Below are 19,076 nucleotides of genomic sequence, written 5' to 3'. Positions count from 1 at the left end.
GTACTAGTGCATACTAGTGTATGGCTTGAGTAAACCAGTCAAAAAACTGGTGGGACTATTAGCCTGGTTAGCTCAAGCAACAACCAACTTATGTACGGTATAATGTGTGTGCATGTGAACCTTTACGTAGATGTAAGGACTTATGCTCTAAGTGCAGATCATTTTTAAATCTGCTCGCAATGTTAATCAGTTGTATTTACAGTTCCAAATCACAGCAACCAAGGTACTGTCAAGGTACTTTACACAACAAGGTAAAGGACTCACAGTGTTCCGCGAGTACACTGATGATCAGATAATCCCCTATGAACAAGCATTTGGTGACGGTGGGGAGGAAAAACTGCTGTGTTTCAGACAAAAATTTCCAGCACAACCAGGAACAGTCTGACAAGCTGGGAGGGTGGCCATGCGCTACAACGCGGTCAGTAGAGAGGGGACTACAGGAACCAAACGACTCACGGACCGATACCGGTCCGAGGTCCGGGGATTGGGGACTGCTGGTATATACATTGGGTGAATGTGCAGTAGTAGCAGCAAGCAGGTGAATTCTGTACATTAATAAGAATAGACATCTGACTATTTTAAAGAATAGACAATATAAACATATTTAAATTGATATTATTGAATGGAAGCAACAAAGAAAAACAGATACACACAGAATTGTTAAACAACAAACAAGCAAGTTTCACAGTGACTGTTTGAACTGAAATATTAGAATACAGATTAATGACACACTCACGTGTCTTATAATTGCTTTCATCAGTTTATCCCCAACCCATACCACTTAAAACCCCTATCCCTCAGGCCAGGTAGAAAAAAGCCAAACAATGCAAGAAAAAAGAAAACAAACAAACAAACAAAAACAACATCGCAGATACAACAAGAACAAAATAAGACAAACACACAAATGACTAAAAAAAATTAATAAATAAATAAAAAGAAGAAGAAAAAGAAGGGGGGAGGATTTACTGAGTAATGCTGGAAGTCGGGTTCGCAACCTGGAGGCTGGAAAAGTATTTCAGGAATTGCCCCCACACCTTCTAAAACTTACCGCTGTTATTACTAATCGCATACCGGATCTTTTCAAGGCTCAGATAGTACATAAGGTCCCTCAGCCATTGAGCCTGGGTGGGCAAAGGGGCACCCCTCCATCTTAGTAGGATTGCACGTCTAGGTACAAGGGAGGCGAAGGAGAGCATGCAACGCTGTGACGAGGTCAGCTGTGCATCAGCCTCTACAGTGGTTCCAAAAAGCGCAACTAATGGATTAGGATCCATATGGTGTCCAAGAATTAGGGATACGGTTTGAAATACATCTCTCCAGAATCCTTCAAGGCTAGGTCACACCCAGAACATATGGATAAGGGAAGCCTCCGCACTCCCACATTTATCACAAGTGGGGTCAACATTCGGATACATATGTCTGTGAAGGTTCTCAGTCATCCAGGTCATCGTAGTCAAAGGAGCTTGTAAAGAAAAGCGTCTGGACTTCTTTAAGTTGCTTGAAGACGTTTCACCTCTCATCCGAGAAGCTTCTTCAGTTCTAAGGTCAAATGGTGGAGAGTCCCAGATATAAACCTAGTGGGAGTGACCCCCCACAGAGGGACAAAAGGACTCCCTGATGATCCTCTAATCGCCTGAGCCAAGGTGTGAAACTGGGTGTGGGTCCCAATCAGCCAGAGTTTCGGGTGTGTTCATTGTGAAACCTGGCCCCACCTTATCATGCGAATTCCTGAGGTCAGATGGCCCAGGATGTGAGTGGGCGTTAAGGCGTCTGGGAAGGGATCTCAAAACAGGATTATAGATGGCAGAGAGTTGGTGTCGTAAACCCCCGCCTCTGTTCAAAGATGGTCGCTCACAGTGGACATAGATGGCTTCTTTCACTCCTCTTTCAAACCATCTGTCCTCTCTGTCCAAAATGTGAACATTGGCATCCTCGAAAGAGTGACCTTTGACCTTTAGATGCAGATGGACTGCTGAGTCTTGTCCTGTGGAGGTGGCTCTTCTGTGTTGTGCCATGCGCTTGTGAAGTGGCTGTTTGGTCTCTCCAATGTAGAGGTCTGAGCATTCCTCGCTGCACTGTACAGCATACACCACATTGTTAAGTTTGTGTGTTCCTTCTTTTTTCCTTCAGGCTTAGAGGGAACATGTTCTGCCCGGTGGTGTAGGGTCCTAATTACTCCAAGTTTGTGTTCCAAAGGGTGATGGGAGTCAAAGAGGAGGTACTGGTCCGTGTGTGTGGGCTTCCGGTAAACTTCGATGTTGAGTTTGCCGTTCTCTTCAATGTGCACGGCGCAGTCCAGGAAAGGCAAACAGTTGTCATTTGTGTCTTCCCTGGTGAACATGATGTTTTTATCCACAGCGTTAATGTGCGCAGTGAAGGATTCCACTTCTTGTGTCTTGATTTTGACCCAGGTGTCATCCACATATCTGTACCAGTGGCTGGGTACTCTTCCTTTGAAAGAGCCAAGAGCCTTCCTTTCCACTTCCTCCATGTAAAGGTTGGCTACAATAGGTGACATGGGGGAGCCCATGGCACAGCCATGTTTTTGTCTGTAAAAGCCTTCGTTGTATTTGAAATATGTAGTGGTGAGGCAGAGGTCTAACAGTGTGCAGATCTGATTGGGTGTGAAGTTGGATCTGTCCTCCAAGGAGCTGTCTTCTTGTAGTCATTTTCTGACAGTCTCCACGGCCTCCGTGGTGGGTATGCAAGTGAAGAGAGAGACTACATCAAAGGACACCATGGTGTTATCTGGATCCAGGGTAAGTTTCTGGACCTTGTCGGTGAAGTCGGTGGAGTTCTTGATGTGGTGTGGGGTGTTCCCCACGAGAGGAGCAAGGATGGTAGCAAGGTGTTTAGCAATGTTATAAGTGGCTGAGTTTATGCTACTGACTATGGGTCTGAGTGGGACAGCTTCCTTGTGGATTTTAGGAAGTCCATAGATGCAGGGTATGGCATCCCCTGGGTAAAGGCGGTGATATGTAAGGCGGTCAATAATTTTGTCCTTTTCAAAGTCTTGAAGGCAAGCTATAACTTTCTTTTTGTAGCTGCTTGTGGGGTCTTGCTTTAGGGCTTCGTAGGTATTGTTGTCACTGAGGAGAGTAGTGATCTTTGTATGGTAATCTGTAGTGTTTAGGACCACGGTGCATCTTCCCTTATCAGCTGGTAAAACAGTGATGTTGTGGTCTTTGCTCAGGGAAGCGACGGCCTTCTTTTCCTGTATTGTGAGGTTGGATGGAGGGACTTTGGCACTGGAGAGCATGGCTGAGACTTTCATTCTGATTTGCTCTGCTTCTGTCTGTGATAATTTATTAATCCATATGGCAGATTCTGTGGCTGTGATGAGGTCCACTATGGGCAACTGTTGTGGAGAAATGGCAAAATTGAGTCCTTTGGCTAATACTCTCTTTTCAGGTTCAGTGAGAATCCTGTCTGAAAAGTTCTTAACCCATTTCTCCTGACTGACTTCAGGTGTGTTTTCTTCTCTGGGTTGTGTAGGTTCAGGATGAGGAGTGTGTGTTTTTGAAAGCAAGGTGTGAAATTTCCTGCGTTGTCTTTCTTTTCCTTTAGAGTGTTGGGCCCGCTGAGCCTTGTCCACAAACTTGTAAACCTTGTAAACCTTGTAAACTCTCCACCATTTGACCTTAGAACTGAAGAAGCTTCTCGGATGAGAGGTGAAACGTCTTCAAGCAACTTAAAGAAGTCCAGACGCTTTTCTTTACAAGCTCCTTCGATTCGGATACATACGAGATAGTTTGACTTTGGAGAGATGGAACCTATGCACAAACTTAAATTGTAAAAGACAGTGGCGGTCACATAGGGATGTGGAGTTAACTAACTTGAGTATTAAGTCCCATGTATCCATAGACAATGACTGATTTAAATCTTGTTCGAGGCCGTTTTAATCCGATATATCGAAGAACCATTCATGCTCACCAGACTGTCATAGATAAGAGAGATAAACCCTTTACCCCATGCGAATTCCTGAGATCAGATGGCCCAGGAGATCCCTTCCCAGACGCCTTAACGCCCACTCACATCCTGGGCCATCTGATCTCAGGAATGCGCATGGTAAGGTAGGGCCAGGTTTCACAATGAACACACCCGAAACTCTGGCTGATTGGGACCCACACCCAGTTTCACACCTTGGCTCAGGCGATTAGAGGATCATCAGGGGGTCCTTTTGTCCCTCTGTGGGGGGACACTCCCACTAGGTTTATATCTGGGACTCTCCACCATTTGACCTTAGAACTGAAGAAGCTTCTCGGATGAGAGGTGAAACGTCTTCAAGTAACCTAAAGAAGTCCAGATGCTTTTCTTTGCAAGCTCCTTTGACAACAATTGGAAGAGAAACAAAAATTTAGGAAGTATATTCATTTTGCTTGAGTTGATTCTTCCCACCAAAGAGGTGGAGAGAGGGGACCACTGTGCCAGATGTTTTTTTGTATTATTTAACAGAGGAAGGAGGTTCGCTTTGAAGCGACAGTTATGCGTCCTTGTAATTGTTCCACCTAGATATGTAAATTGATTTCCTGCTATTTTAAAGGGGAGGGTAGTATAGTCAAACACTGGTACCCCTCCATCCACAGGAAACAACTCACTTTGAGCTTGTATCCTGAAAACTGGCCAAATTGGCGAAGTATGGATAGCATTGCAGGTATAGATATTTTGGGGTTTGAGATAAAGATTAAGAGATCATCTGCATACAAGGATACTTTATATTCAACTCTTTTCCTCCAGATCCCATCGATCTCCCCACAGCAGCGGAGTGCAATGGCAAGTGGCTCTATAGCCAGATTGAAAAGAAGAGGGCTTAAGGGGCATTCCTGACGGGTTCCTCGTTGGAATTAGTAAAAACTGAAATGTTAGGACACATATATAATAACCTTATCCATGAAATAAATTTCGATCCAAAATTGAATTGATCTAGAATTGCAAATAAATATTTCCACTCGACCCAATCAAATGCCTTCTCCGCATCTAAGGAGAGAATGCACTCAGGACTCTGACTGGAAGGGGTGTATAATATATCCAATAGTCGGCGGATATTGGAATAAGAGTAATGATTCTTAATGAAGCCTGTTTGATCTTCGGATATAACTGAGGGCAAAATATTTTCCAGTCTGGCCAAAAACTTTGGCCAAAATTTTAGCATTGACATTTAATAGACAAATTGGCCTGTAGGATGAGCATTCCACAGGATCCTTAACTTTCTTTGGGACAAGAGCAATACTTGCCCCGTAAAAGGATGGCGGAAGTTTACCACACTTCCATGAGTAGGACAGGGTTAAATGTAGTTGAGGCAAAAGCAAGGGTGAAAATGCTTTGAAAAATTCTACGGGAAAGCCATCAGGACCAGGGGATTTTCCAGGCTGCAGTGAAGAAATGGCTGCACCCAGCTCCTCTGGCATGATGGGTTCATCTAATCTGTTTTTACTATCAGAGGAAAGCATAGGTACATTCAAAGTCTTTAGAAAGTTATCCATTAAGGTGCTTTCCTGCGGGAATTCAGAGGTGTAAAGTTGGGAGTAAAAAGCCCTAAACGTATCGTTAATTTTGGAAGGGTCCGAAGTGATATTACCATTAGCCATTCTAATCTTTGTGATATGTTGTTTTACCTGAAAGCCCCTTATCTGGCTGGCAAGCATCCTACCCAATTTGTCGCTATGAATATAAAACAAACTCTTACTCTTCAGGAGCTGACTTTCACTTGAGTGCGTTGTGAGGAGCTCAAATTTAGTCTGAAGCTCCACACGCTTATTGTATAGATCTGGGCTTTTTATCTTAGCATAGAGCAGGTCTACTTCTTTGATTCAGTTGACTAAATCAAGTTGTTGTATCCGGCCCTTTTTCTTCATATTAGCAGTATAGGAAATAACTTGTCCCCTGAGAAAGGCTTTTAGTGTATCCCAAATTATTAAGCTAGAAGTTTCTCCTGAGGCATTTGTTTTAAGAAACAAGGTTATTTGTTCTTTCATGAATTCTAGGAAGTTTACATCTGCCAGGAGAGTCGAATTAAAACGCCAGTGTCGTCTGGGTTGAGGGATGTCTGGGAAACTCATTGATAGCACAATGTACAGGGAGTGCAGAATTATTAGGCAAGTCGTATTTTTGAGGAATAATTTTATTATTGAACAACAACCATGTTCTTAATGAACCCAAAAGACTCATTAATATCAAAGCTGAATGTTTTTGGAAGTAGTTTTTAGTTTGTTTTTAGTTTTAGCTATTTTAGGGGGATATCTGTGTGTGCAGGTGACTATTACTGTGCATAATTATTAGGCAACTTAACAAAAAACAAATATATACCCCATCCATCCATCCATCCATCCATCCATTCGCTTCCGCTTATCCTTTTCAGGGTCGCGGGGGGCGCTGGAGCCTATCCCAGCTGTCATAGGGCGAGAGGCAGGGTATATACCCATTTCAATTATTTATTTTTACCAGTGAAACCAATATAACATCTCCACATTCACAAATATACATTTCTGACATTCAAAAACAAAACAAAAACAAATCAGCGACCAATATAGCCACCTTTCTTTGCAAGGACACTCAAAAGCCTGCCATCCATGGATTCTGTCAGTGTTTTGATCTGTTCACCATCAACATTGCGTGCAGCAGCAACCACAGCCTCCCAGACACTGTTCAGAGAGGTGTACTGTTTTCCCTCCTTGTAAATCTCACATTTGATGATGGACCACAGGTTCTCAATGGGGTTCAGATCAGTTGAACAAGGAGGCCATGTCATTAGTTTTACTTCTTTTATACCCTTTCTTGCCAGCCACGCTGTGGAGTACTTGGACGCGTGTGATGGAGCATTGTCCTGCATGAAAATCATGTTTTTCTTGAAGGATGCAGACTTCCTCCTGTACCACTGCTTGAAGAAGGTGTCTTCCAGAAACTGGCAGTAGGACTGGGAGTTGAGCTTGACTCCATCCTCAACCCGAAAAGGCCCCACAAGCTCATCTTTGATGATACCAGCCCAAACCAGTACTCCACCTCCACCTTGCTGGCGTCTGAGTCGGACTGGAGCTCTCTGCCCTTTACCAATCCAGCCACGGGCCCATCCATCTGGCCCATCAAGACTCACTCTCGTTTCATCAGTCCATAAAACCTTAGAAAAACCAGTCTTGAGATATTTCTTGGCCCAGTCTTGACGTTTCAGCTTGTGTGTCTTGTTCAGTGGTGGTCGTCTTTCAGCCTTTCTTACCTTGGCCATGTCTCTGAGTATTGCACACCTTGTGCTTTTGGGCTCTCCAGTGATGTTGCAGCTCTGAAATATGGCCAAACTGGTGGCAAGTGGCATCTTGGCAGCTGCACGCTTGACTTTTCTCAGTTCATGGGCAGTTATTTTGCGCCTTGGTTTTTCCACACGCTTCTTGCGACCCTGTTGACTATTTTGAATGAAACGCTTGATTGTTCGATGATCACGCTTCAGAAGCTTTGCAATTTTGAGACTGCTGCATCCCTCTGCAAGATATCTCACTATTTTTGACTTTTCTGAGCCTGTCAAGTCCTTCTTTTGACCCATTTTGCCAAAGGAAAGGACGTTGCCTAATAATTATGCACACCTGATATATGGTGTTGATGTCATTAGACCACACCCCTTCTCATTACAGAGATGCACATCACCTAATATGCTTAATTGGTAGTAGGCTTTCGAGCCTATACAGCTTGGAGTAAGACAACATGCATGAAGATGATGATGTGGACAAAATACTCATTTGCCTAATAATTCTGCACTCCCTGTATATATAGTACGGTCTGATATTACTATGGTCTGGTATTCACAGGATTGGACCCATGGAGTCAGCTGCTTATGAATAAGAAAATAATCGATCCTAGAATAAGTGTGGTGTACCTGTGAAAAAAAGAGCGCTCTCTTCTGTGGGGGTGTAAACAGCGCCAAACATACGAGAGACACCACAGTTAGATAAAAAGGATTAAATGAAAAGAGCAGTTTTACTGACAGTGCAGGGATTCGGGGAGGATCGGTCTAACACAGGGTCCAGCCAGCAGTTCAGGTCACCACCAAGTATGAGAGAGTATGAGCTCAGATCAGGCAGCAATGAGAAAGCACACTGGAAGAAATCTATAATATCAATATTGGGGGCATATATGTTGGCCAACACTACTTTCGTATTGTAAAGTTTACCCGAAACAAAAACGTACAGGCCACTCGTATCAGAAATTACATTATGTTTCTCAAAGGGAATATTTTGGTCAATTAGAATAGAAATGCCTCTGGCCTTAGCCTGAAAGGTGGAAAGAAAATGCTGCCCTGCCCATCGGGATATAGGATGAGAGTTATCCGAATCACGGAAATGTGTTTCTTGTAGAAAGACAACAGCTGCTTTAAACTGCTTTATGTGTGAGAGCACCTTCCTTCTTTTCAAGCCTTTGACATTCCAGCTTACAAAGTTTAAGTTACTACCCATAGTCCTGCACTGAAAATGTAAGAAAACAAGTGCAGCTGAAAACAGAGTATGAGAAAGATGACAAATAAGAGACTAAAACAGAGAGTAGAATGCCTGAATATGAACGAAAGTCCTTGCATATCCCAGGAGAGGAAGATAGTCAGGACAATCTACTCACAGGGCTGTCCCACGGACAAACGTCAAGACCAGATAAGCAGGCTCTCAGGGTGATTTGGCTGTAGCGGGCAGGTCACCCAAGTATCTCCTCGCTTCATCGGCCGAATGAAGCCAGCGTCTTGCGCCGCCAGGAGAAGTGGTGCAGGATACAGCAGAGCGGGCTTGAGACCTCGTTTATACAGCTCAGACATCACTTCACGGTACTCCGCTCGCTTGCTCATAACTTCCGGGCAGTAGTCCTCCACCACGCAAATATGCCGACCATGGTACTCTAGTTTCCCTCCTCGCCGGGCCTCTCGGATAAGAAGGTCCTTTACCTGGTACCGATGAAGGCGTATAATTACGGGGCGCGGTCTCTGTCCTGGGGCTGGCTTAGCGGCAGGTATACGGTGGGGTCTGTCGATCTCCGGGCGGGTCGGGAGCCTCTCCCTCCCGAAAACCTCGCAGAGCAAATCTGCAAAGAATTCTGTGGGACGCCCACCTTCAATGCCCTCCTCGAGTCCCAGGATACGCAGGTTTTGGCGCCTACTTCGGCTTTCTAAGTCCGTAACTTTAGCCAGAAGTTTAGTGTTAGATTCGCTGAGATTGGAACAAATGTTCTCGAGTTCTCTAACCCGCTGGCTTAAGTCAACCGCTGCTAGCTCTAAAGATCCGAGCCGCTGGCCATGATCTTCCACCGCAGAGTGGACTTCGTCAAACTTCGACTCCAGTAGGCTACGAGATGTTTTGAAGTCGCTGGCCAATGCCTCCCTATGCTGCTCCAGAAGGGAGGAGATGGCTGCCATGTTCAGCTTAGGTGCGTCGTCCTCCCTTTCTGCCGCTTTAGTTCGTTTTGAGGCCATGTTAGAATGAGCAAAACCCAATTTCGGAACCCGTAAAATAAAACGTACTCAGTTCAGTAGTTTTGTTGTGAATTGGCTGGTTTAGGAGTGGAAAAGGTAGACAAGTTAGCGGAGCAGTCTTTTCCTCTACCTTCTACATCCCCCGAGCGACCGGAAGTCCTTTAATGTGACTTTTGAAACAGCCAAACTTTTATTCCCGTCTGTGGATTAAAAAAAAAACAGTTTAATGCTGTAGATGGCATAATAAGAAGGAAATACTCTGCAATATGCACTCTTGTAGTTTGGCTGAGAACTGTAATTTGAAACTGAAAATGACAACAACAGTCAGCGGCTTATTCTGTGACCCACAAAACACTAAATGGGCTTCCAAACTGGGAGCACTGTTCCCAGGGCTGCTGTGTGGTGAAAAGACAGATGTGTGATTTTATAACTTTAAAAAGTAGAATGCCACCATGCTCGTTTTGGAGATAGAGGTTGATACTATGTTACTATTATTTCAGATGGACCCTTAAGGACTAATTTAATAAAAGGTAATCTAGGAATTTCTAACCTGGGAATGTTTTGATGTTTTTATGTGTGCAATGCCAGTAAATCTGAAATTGTTAGAGAGAGCAGTTGTAGCCGGATGGGCTACTCGCCCTTCTTTTTCTCTCTTTCTCGCTCGCTCTACCACCCTCGCTCTCTTTCCGCTGCACTCGCTCCTTGTATCGTGTGATTGGGTTAATTAGGAACCCACCTGCATATTGATTACAGGGTGGTGTTTACCTGTATAAAGGGAAGCCGTTTTTTTTGTTGGATCATTCCTCCCGAGCTTCTGGTGCGATACAGCAGTAAATGCTGGCCTATTGGTTAATTTACCGATACGATCGGATTGTGACTGCTACAGGTAGGCCTCCTTTCGACCTCTGATTTCTCTCAAAAGTCGGTAACTAGTAGTCATAATTCTGCGGCCCGCTACAGCGCGGCTGTTTCTCTTTTCCTTACTCCAGCTGTGGTGGAGAGACGCGTCCACCGTACAGTACAGCGCCTCCAGTCTTGGGGTAAGTCGCTTATATTATAGCTGCTAGTATTTGTAAATTAGAGACGATTAAGGTTATCTTTGCCTTTTTTGTTTGTAGGGTTTGATTGCTGCCGCACCTTCTCAGGGACCAACTGCCTGATTTTAAGCAAAGAGTCGAGACGCCTGCCTAGCTGCTGTCTTGTCTTGCCCTGTTTTATCTTGTGTTCCGATCTGTTGGCCGTCCAGTTTTGTTCCTGCTGCTGGCCTCGCCTCGCCCCTGGGGGCTCTGGGTCTCACGCTAAGCCCCTTTTTGGACTATCGTTTTACTCCAGCTTTCGCGGCTGGTTGGGGCGATCTTCAGCTGCATATTGGGCTGGTGTTACAAAAACTGGTACCGCCTCTCCCGTTCCCTCTCCCAGTTGTGGAGAGCTGCGCGAGACTGAGTAGGGCTACGGACAATCGGAACCAGCACCAGCTGTGGGCTGGCTCGCAGAGCACGAGTATTTCCAATCTGTGCTCTGTGGTGTGTATGTGAGTGTGTTTTATTGCAGGTCTCCGTTTTTCTTTTAATTTCTTTTTTTAGTATATAGAGAGCCTGTTTATGTCCCATGTTTTTATCCTTTTTAATGTGTATATCTTGTGCTTTTATTTCAGTGAACTGAGGATCTACCAGCGGCCGTGGGACCTTAGGTGGCGGGTCGTTTCCACACTTTTGTTGTACAGCACCAGGTGAATAGACTATAGTGGGTTTTTTTTGTGTGGTTTTCTTTTGGTCCACCGCTGCTGGTAAGTCCCAGTTGTATGTTTATTTTGTTGTAATTTGGGACACTATTTTAGACATTTAGTGTGCTGTCTTTGTTGTTTTGTTTTTATTTTTTTAATAAATAAAATGGTGTTAATACATTGAGCCGGCCTCAGTGTGCATCCCTGAACCTGTGCAAACGTTGTTCTTTTTAATTACATTTCATTTCTAAAGTTCATATTTCCCGGGGGCTAGAATTCCCCCCAGGTGGCGTTGTCATTTTATTATTTCTTTCATAAACCCGCCGACCACTTGGTCACACAAGCAAATGGTCAGCCCAATAAGAGTGTCGCTAACTTCCTCACACTTTACTAGTCCCCTATATAAATACAGGCCATTTACCATTTACCATTTACCACATATGCTACATCAGATAAAATACTTTTCCAGTGTGTTTGACTGTGTTTTTCTTTTCCAGTAACTTAATTAGTAGAAGTTCCTTGAAATAAAATTTGGCCCAGTGGTGGTTTGAAGGGTTTCTGAAGCTTCTGCGGGCAGCGACATTGACAGAGTGCACTGATTGCAGTTAACAAGCTCTAAATGTCTTATCTGGAGTTGTGGTTTCCACGCCAACAGCGCTGGAGCCATCCACCGTGCCAACTGTGCCATTTGAAATTGATTAACTAATTTATATTCAAGCCTGCTGCTTCTTTAAGTCAAGACAAAGAAGAAGTCTCTTCAACAACAAAGACAGCAGATGAATAAATCACTGACAGTGAATTCTCTAAATACACCGACGTATGCGAAACAAAGCTGATTCACTCCTTTGTTGTGAGGGAGGCGAGGCCTGATGGATCTGTGGGGCTCAGCCAAAGGTGAAACCGCAGATCAAGAGATGACAGCAGGTTGATCTGGTAATCGATCTGGAGCGGGTTCAGATGGTATAAGAGATGGTTATTAGAATTAGAGCCTCAGATGCTCTTATTAAACTGTGCGTGTTTGACACGGGGTGATGAAGTGGTGGCTGGAGCGCCTTCAGCACGCAGTCAGCAGCTCTCTGTTGTGACATCATACAAACTCCACACATTAAACTAATTGAGCAGTAGAGTGCCATCAAGCCAAAGTCACCTCAGATCAGACAGCAGTCGAACAGCTTAGCGAGCAGCGTGGAGCATCCACATTCATACCACAACTATCAGTAACACACAAACGCCCCCAGCAGCTGCTGCCTGTTCGTTAGCAGACGTGAGAACATTTGGTCAGCCTGACTGCCACTGAAACGGATTTGTGGGGTTTTTGTCAATAGCAAAAAGGTTATAGAAGTTTTGAGGAAGTGAGGATTTTTACATTTTCCTTTCTATTTATGACTTTATTTATCTGCTGTTCTACCCCTTTTTTTGTTTTGAACCTTCTTAGTTAAATGTACTGCAATACAATTTTATTTTGAGCATAAGCTATTAACCATTAGCCTATTATTTTTTATAATTTGCTCTCTGCTAAAGTCTTTAGGCCTTGCAGGCAAGCAATTATTTCAGCTATATATCCATTATTTTTCATTAGCTGAAGTAACTTTACACTGATTGTAGAATTAGTACAGTACTCGTTCAGAGTCATGATTGGCTGCTAACTTATTGATTGTTATAAGAATTTATTAATTATGAGTGTGCTCAATCAGAAGGACTGTAAAGAAAAACAAAAGATCAAAAATAACCACAACAGACGAAACAACTGCACAGAGACCAGCTGAGTCTATTTGAGTTATTCTTTGTGCATGGGATCTATTAGTGTCCTGTGGCAAAGGCCTGGCTATTTCTTAATAAGTAACATTATTATTATTATTATTAAATTTAAATAGATGGATTTAAACGCTGACTGTTTAATTCATCACATGTGCTAACTGACACATTAATAGGACCTTCTTGCTGTGAGGCAACAGTGCTAACCACCGTGCCACCGTTACTTTATTGATCCCCATGGGGAAATTCCTCTGCATTTAACCCATTCACTCAGTGAAGCATTATTAGTAAGATTTAGACAGCAGCTCTTCCTGAGAAGATTCAGCATAAACCCCAGAAAACTTCTATCGATGCACCATTGAAAGTATTCTGACTGGCTGCATCACCACCTGGTATGGCAGCTGTAATGCTCTGAACCGCAAAGCTCTGCAGAGGGTGGTGAGATCAGCACAGCGTATCACCAGGACTGAACTGGCAGCCACAGACTTTTCACACTCCTGCCGCCTGGCATGCGGTTCAGGAGCATCCAGACCCACACTAGCAGACACAGAGACAGTTTTTACCCACAAGCCATCAGGCTTTTGAACTGCTGACATTCCATACACACCACTACACACTCACTACAATTACAGGAGTCTGCACACTATCACTTCAACAAATGCCACTTAAATGCTTGTTGCACAACTTTGCACAACCTGTAAATACTCTTGCACAAACTTGTAAATACCAAATAGTACTTTTTTCTCTCCTTTTCATTGTTATTGTTATTATTATTATTATTATTCTACTGCTAAATTCTGTTATTTTCTTCTTAATATAACTGCACACTCTCTATATGCTCATGTAAAGCTCAGGAGCAGGAGCCAAAGAATTTCATTATGGATGAATGTGGCTACACTGTTTATCTGTACATGACAATAAAACTTGAAACTTGACACTTGAAAATAAGTTACATTCAAGGTCTTTGTGAAAATAACTAATTTAATACATTCTAAGGTTTTATTTTCTAAGACGTGCACAGATAATCTAAACAGAGCTGACAAAGGCTCTCCTGCTCACACACATCAACTGCTGAAGTCCAGTCAAACTACACTTACATATCTCGTTCACGACTGCTAAATCAGACCCTGAGTCTACATAGTTACACTCTATCTTCCTGCATCGATGATGTTTTCTCCTGCTGCACTGGCTCTGACAGCCTAAACAAGAACTCATATGAAAAAAGAATTAAAGGCTGGACCACAGTTCATCGCCTATTCATATCGTGAAAGCACTGAACAAACATGACAGTGAGAAAGGTGATGATAGTGCCAATATCTCTGGAAATACATGTCACAGCCTCTTTCTTTTTCAGTCACACCTTATACCTCTCGCCGGTCTCCTGCATGTCATCTCAGATTAATGGCCTATGGAGACGTGCAGGGGAGGGATGTTTTCAGTGGCGCTTCACAGAGTTAATCTCTGCGTTGGCGTGTTGTCAGCACATACAATGTAGGGCAATTTCCCCCGGGGTGGTCTTGCATCTTTCCCTGTTTGCACTCCTTCCTGCTCTCTCTCTGTGTTTCTAGAAGAGAAAACAGACAGAAACTGAAATAGAGCAGAAACATTGTCTGTAAGGATGGCATTATACTTGCTTGACATATGTGTATTGATTAAGTGGTGACCTCCAGGGAGAAAAAATAAAGCCACAATGGAAGTTTCCAAAAACTGCAGTTTATGTTCAGGCTGTTTGGATGCTGACTCCCATAAACTTCCATCAACCGCCCACGTTTAAAGAATTAAAAAAAGTTCAGATAAAATATATGTCATTTGAACCCAAATGAAGATATGATGCTGACATAAATCAGATAGAAGACACTGTGTTTACACTGGATGCCCTCCCAGCATCAAACCAGGAATATTTTGCTTGTCAGGCAATTGTGTCACCACTACACTAAGGAGACAAAAGTCATATAATCTTTCATGTAATAATATGTTATAATAATAATAATAATATATGATCTATTTGAAAAAAACAAACAAACAAACAAACAAACAAACAAACAAACAAACAAATTTTTCTACAAATAGCCACACTCGGAAAAATAACCCCAAATCACCTGGACTCAGTTATTCCTGTTGCAGAGGGACGTGACATTTAAAGAAATGGCAGAGAGCCTCAGAGGCTCTTTTATTTCAATGAAAAAAATCCTTCACACAGAGAGGCTCTTCGGGTACTGTGGGAAAAAACATGTTTTATGCAACAGATGGCATGGTGTGAAAATGTGACAAAAAGCTAATGTATTTCTTACATTTGTCATGAATCTTGTAGGATTCTTATGGGAAATAGAAAACATTTACACTGTGTCAGTGGAGTAAAGGCAGGGCAGAAAAAAACGAGTCCCATGGTAGTCAGGAGACATTACTGTGGTCTGACAGCTCCTTCCACTCACCACAGCTATTTAAGCATGAAGTCATTATCGGTGACTGTGGAACATACATTTAGCAAGTAACCAGCTCTAGCAAGGCTGTAATGTATATTATAACACACCTGTAACAAAAGTGACTGATGAATGAAACAAAAAGACATGCAGACTCACATTGTAAAATAGGCTAGCATTTACATTCAGCTCTTCTGGTTTCTGTGACCACTGAAGTTGCTCTGTTGCTACAAGCCACATTCACCAGCCCAGTTTTTAGGGCTTTGTTCTGTGCATGCAGCACTTTGTTTATCACAAGCATGAATGCACATGCACACACACTGAGAGCAGGTTTAGCATCATGCACGCCATCAGAATAGAGGAACTGGGGATAGAATCATTGACTTCTTTGCATATCCTTTCTAGCTCAACCTCTCTGACCAGTCAGTCGATACAAGTCCTTTTCATCTTCCTTAGTGTCCAGGAGTACATGCAATCCACTATAAGCCTTTTCTTTTTCCTCCTCTCTTTGGAGAGATGTACAAAGTCTGATACTACGCTCCCCACTGCCACCACCTTGCAGTCTCCTATCTCTTTCAGATTGCACCTTCTACATAGTCCACCTGTGTGAATCTTTGTCCTTTATCATACTCTGTTTCACTTCCTACTATCTGTACCGTGGTAGAACAGCTTGGCTTTCAGTTAAGTTCAATTTAAGTATTTCCAAATCACAACATGAGTCACCTGAAGGTGCTTTATAAATGACCCACACCAGCATCAAAATGCTATTAATACCCTGGGAATTATCAGCATGTCCTAAAAACTCCCTGAAAAGCCTTCAGTTAATCCAAAATGCTGCAGCAAGAGTCCTGACAGGGACTAGAAAGAGAGAGCAGATTTCTCCTGTTTTGGCTTCCTGTTAAATCCAGAATTGAATTCAAAATCCTGCTCCTCACATACAAGGTCTTAAATAATCAGGCCCCATCTTATCTTAATGACCTTGTAGTACCATATCACCCTATTAGAGCACTTCGCTCTCGCTCTGCAGGCCTACTTGTTGTTCCTAGAGTATTTAAAAGTAGAATGGGAGGCAGAGCCTTCAGTTTTCAGGCCCCTCTTCTGTGGAACCAGCTTCTGTTACACCCTGAAAATGGGCTGAAAGGGGATAAGTCACCAGAGATCCCCCTTCCGGCAATGGCAGGCATAACTAATCAATCATGATCACTAAATCACATGGATTATTCCCCAGGCTCGACAAGTAGATCACAGATTGAATTTTACACAGCTTGTAGTCACATTAAGAATTGTTATCCGGTTGAACGAAGTCATGAACTCTTTTACTGTTTTGCCTGTGTTACATTACATCTCTTTGACGGGACTTTTTTTTACCCTTGTTTATACATTTACATATTTGAAATAAATTGAATAATAAATTGAGTAACTTTTAACCACTACTGTTTACCCCGTTATGAACTTCAACTAATAATTAATCTGTCACACTTCCAGTTTGGATTCAGGAGACAGACACTATCTCTACTTTCAAGATTAGGCTTCAAACTTTGCTTTTTGCTAAAGCATATAGTTAAGGCTGGACCAGGTGACCCTGAATCCTCCCTTAGTTATGCTGCAATAGGTGTAGGCTGCTGGGAGATTCCCATGATGCATTGCATGTTTCTTCTTCACTCACTATGTGTTAATAGACCTCTCTGCACTGAATCATATCTGTTATTAATCTTTGGCTCTCTTCCACAGCATGTCTTTATCCTGTCTTCCTTCTCTCACCCCAACCAATCACAGCAGATGGCCCCGCCCCTCCCTGAGCCTGGTTCTGCTGGAGGTTTCTTCCTGTTAAAAGAGAGTTTTTCCTTCCCACTGTCACCAAAGTGCTTGCTCATAGGGGGTCATATGATTGTTGGGTTTTTCTCTGTATGTATTATTGTAGGGTCTACCTTACAATATAAAGTGCCTTGAGGTGACTGTTGTTGTGATTTGGCGCTGTATAAATAAAATTGAATTGAATTGGAATGAGAATAGGCATTAATTTCTATGCCGTACCCAGTGAGACTTATAGTATTGTGCAGCACTAAACAATGAAGTTGTTCTTTGTGTCAAAAGAGCTGAATTCTCGCCTTTTCTTTGTGCTTGACTGAAGATTAGAGATACTTATATCTCACCGACACTCAGTTATCAATGAGTTGCAAGTAGTTTTCTTTGTTTTTTTTTTTACAAGTGTATTGAGGCTCAGCATGGCACTGCAGTACAGCTGAGCTAATTATAACGTCTCCAGGTAGGTACAGGACGCAGCCTCAGACATAATTACTGACAAACCATTTGAGACATTTTCAGTGGACCTGACCAGTCGCCTGGCTGTGATACTTTTTCTGCAATTGCCTGAAAGAAAAAGGAATCAGAACCACTCAAACATCCAAACACCTATTATAAGTTTCATTTCAAGGTGTTCAAGACTTTTGTAAAATTTTAACTCCTGTTCTGTGTGAAGGAGTCACAACCCACTGGGCTTTGCATGAAACCTGAGCTCAGACTCAGTAGGAAAGCCAAATAAGCCACAGGCTGTACTTTACCACCATTACAAGTGGGAAATTTCGGTATTTCCATGCTGGATGGTACTTTTTTTTACTTTTTTACTCTTAACAGAACATTTGAAAAGGTGAGGGTAATATTTGCGACACAGTTTGTGATGTTAGTCTTCTTCAGTGTGGTGATTAATGTTGGATTATTTCAAAGCCTTGATACATTCTCTGCACAACTGCAGTTTCACGTCACTACCAAAAACAAACATCCAAAACCAAAAAAGCTTTCTGAGATGGAAACTACCGCAGATATGGGGAAATACTAAGAGCCAGATTTGCAGAGGAGTTGCACCAGTGCAAACTGGTGTCTCGTGTAAGAACAAAAGAAAAAAGCACTCGGCTGTTACTTCCTGTTAAAAGGGTTTTTTCCTTCCCACTGTCACCAAAGGTTGTTTGTAGTATCTTTACATTACAATATAAAATGCACTGACTCAACTTTTGTTGTGGTGATATATGAGTTGAATTGAATTACATTGACAAACCAAGCAAGAACAAACTCACACAGGAGGAAAATAAAGACACTCACAAAAGAACAAAACACAAACTAAGACACAAAGTGTTAAAAAATATTTCTTTGAGGCGGGTACAGAGATCTATTGGATGATGTGTGCTTTCATCCAAGGTGAAACAAAAAACATTTGAGATGTTTTGACATTTATTAAAGCTAACTCCTGATTCACCATATCTGCTGCAGACACATTTGCCACTGTTGTGAGTTTGTTGAATGCCACAAAACCAATCACAGCAGAGAGAGCATCCCTTCAACTCATCCAGTCCAGCACCAAGCCTAAACAGAGGGGCTTCTTGTGGTTATTGTAATCTTGTATCCGTCACTTTAACTGATTTTTTTTCTTTCATTGTGCTTTGAGAACTGCAATCTTCTCAGGAGGCTATTAAGTCCCCTGCTGTGTGAACTCTGTGTCTGCCCTCGGCTTCACATTGAGCCTCACAGGGTCACTGTGGCCATGCATCTCACCAATGTGAGCGTCGATCTTGTGCAGTTACAGAGGCCTCGGCAGAAATTTCTAGATGTGCTGGTGCAAAGTAGCCCTCCCATTATTTTGTTCTCGCAGCAGTTTGAAGAACTTGCCAAATGACTGTTTAAAGCATTTAACCTATAAAAAAAGATACCATAAATGACTTTGTGTCACTGTGTGGTCTGTGTATTGTGT

This window comes from Mchenga conophoros, linkage group LG1 (genome assembly GCF_057382185.1).
Source record: "Mchenga conophoros isolate Kocher_MC1m ecotype Shallow Benthic linkage group LG1, M_conophoros_male_GT1.1, whole genome shotgun sequence".
In the NCBI taxonomy this organism is placed as follows: Eukaryota; Metazoa; Chordata; class Actinopteri; order Cichliformes; family Cichlidae; genus Mchenga; species Mchenga conophoros.
This window is presented reverse-complemented; position numbering follows the sequence as displayed.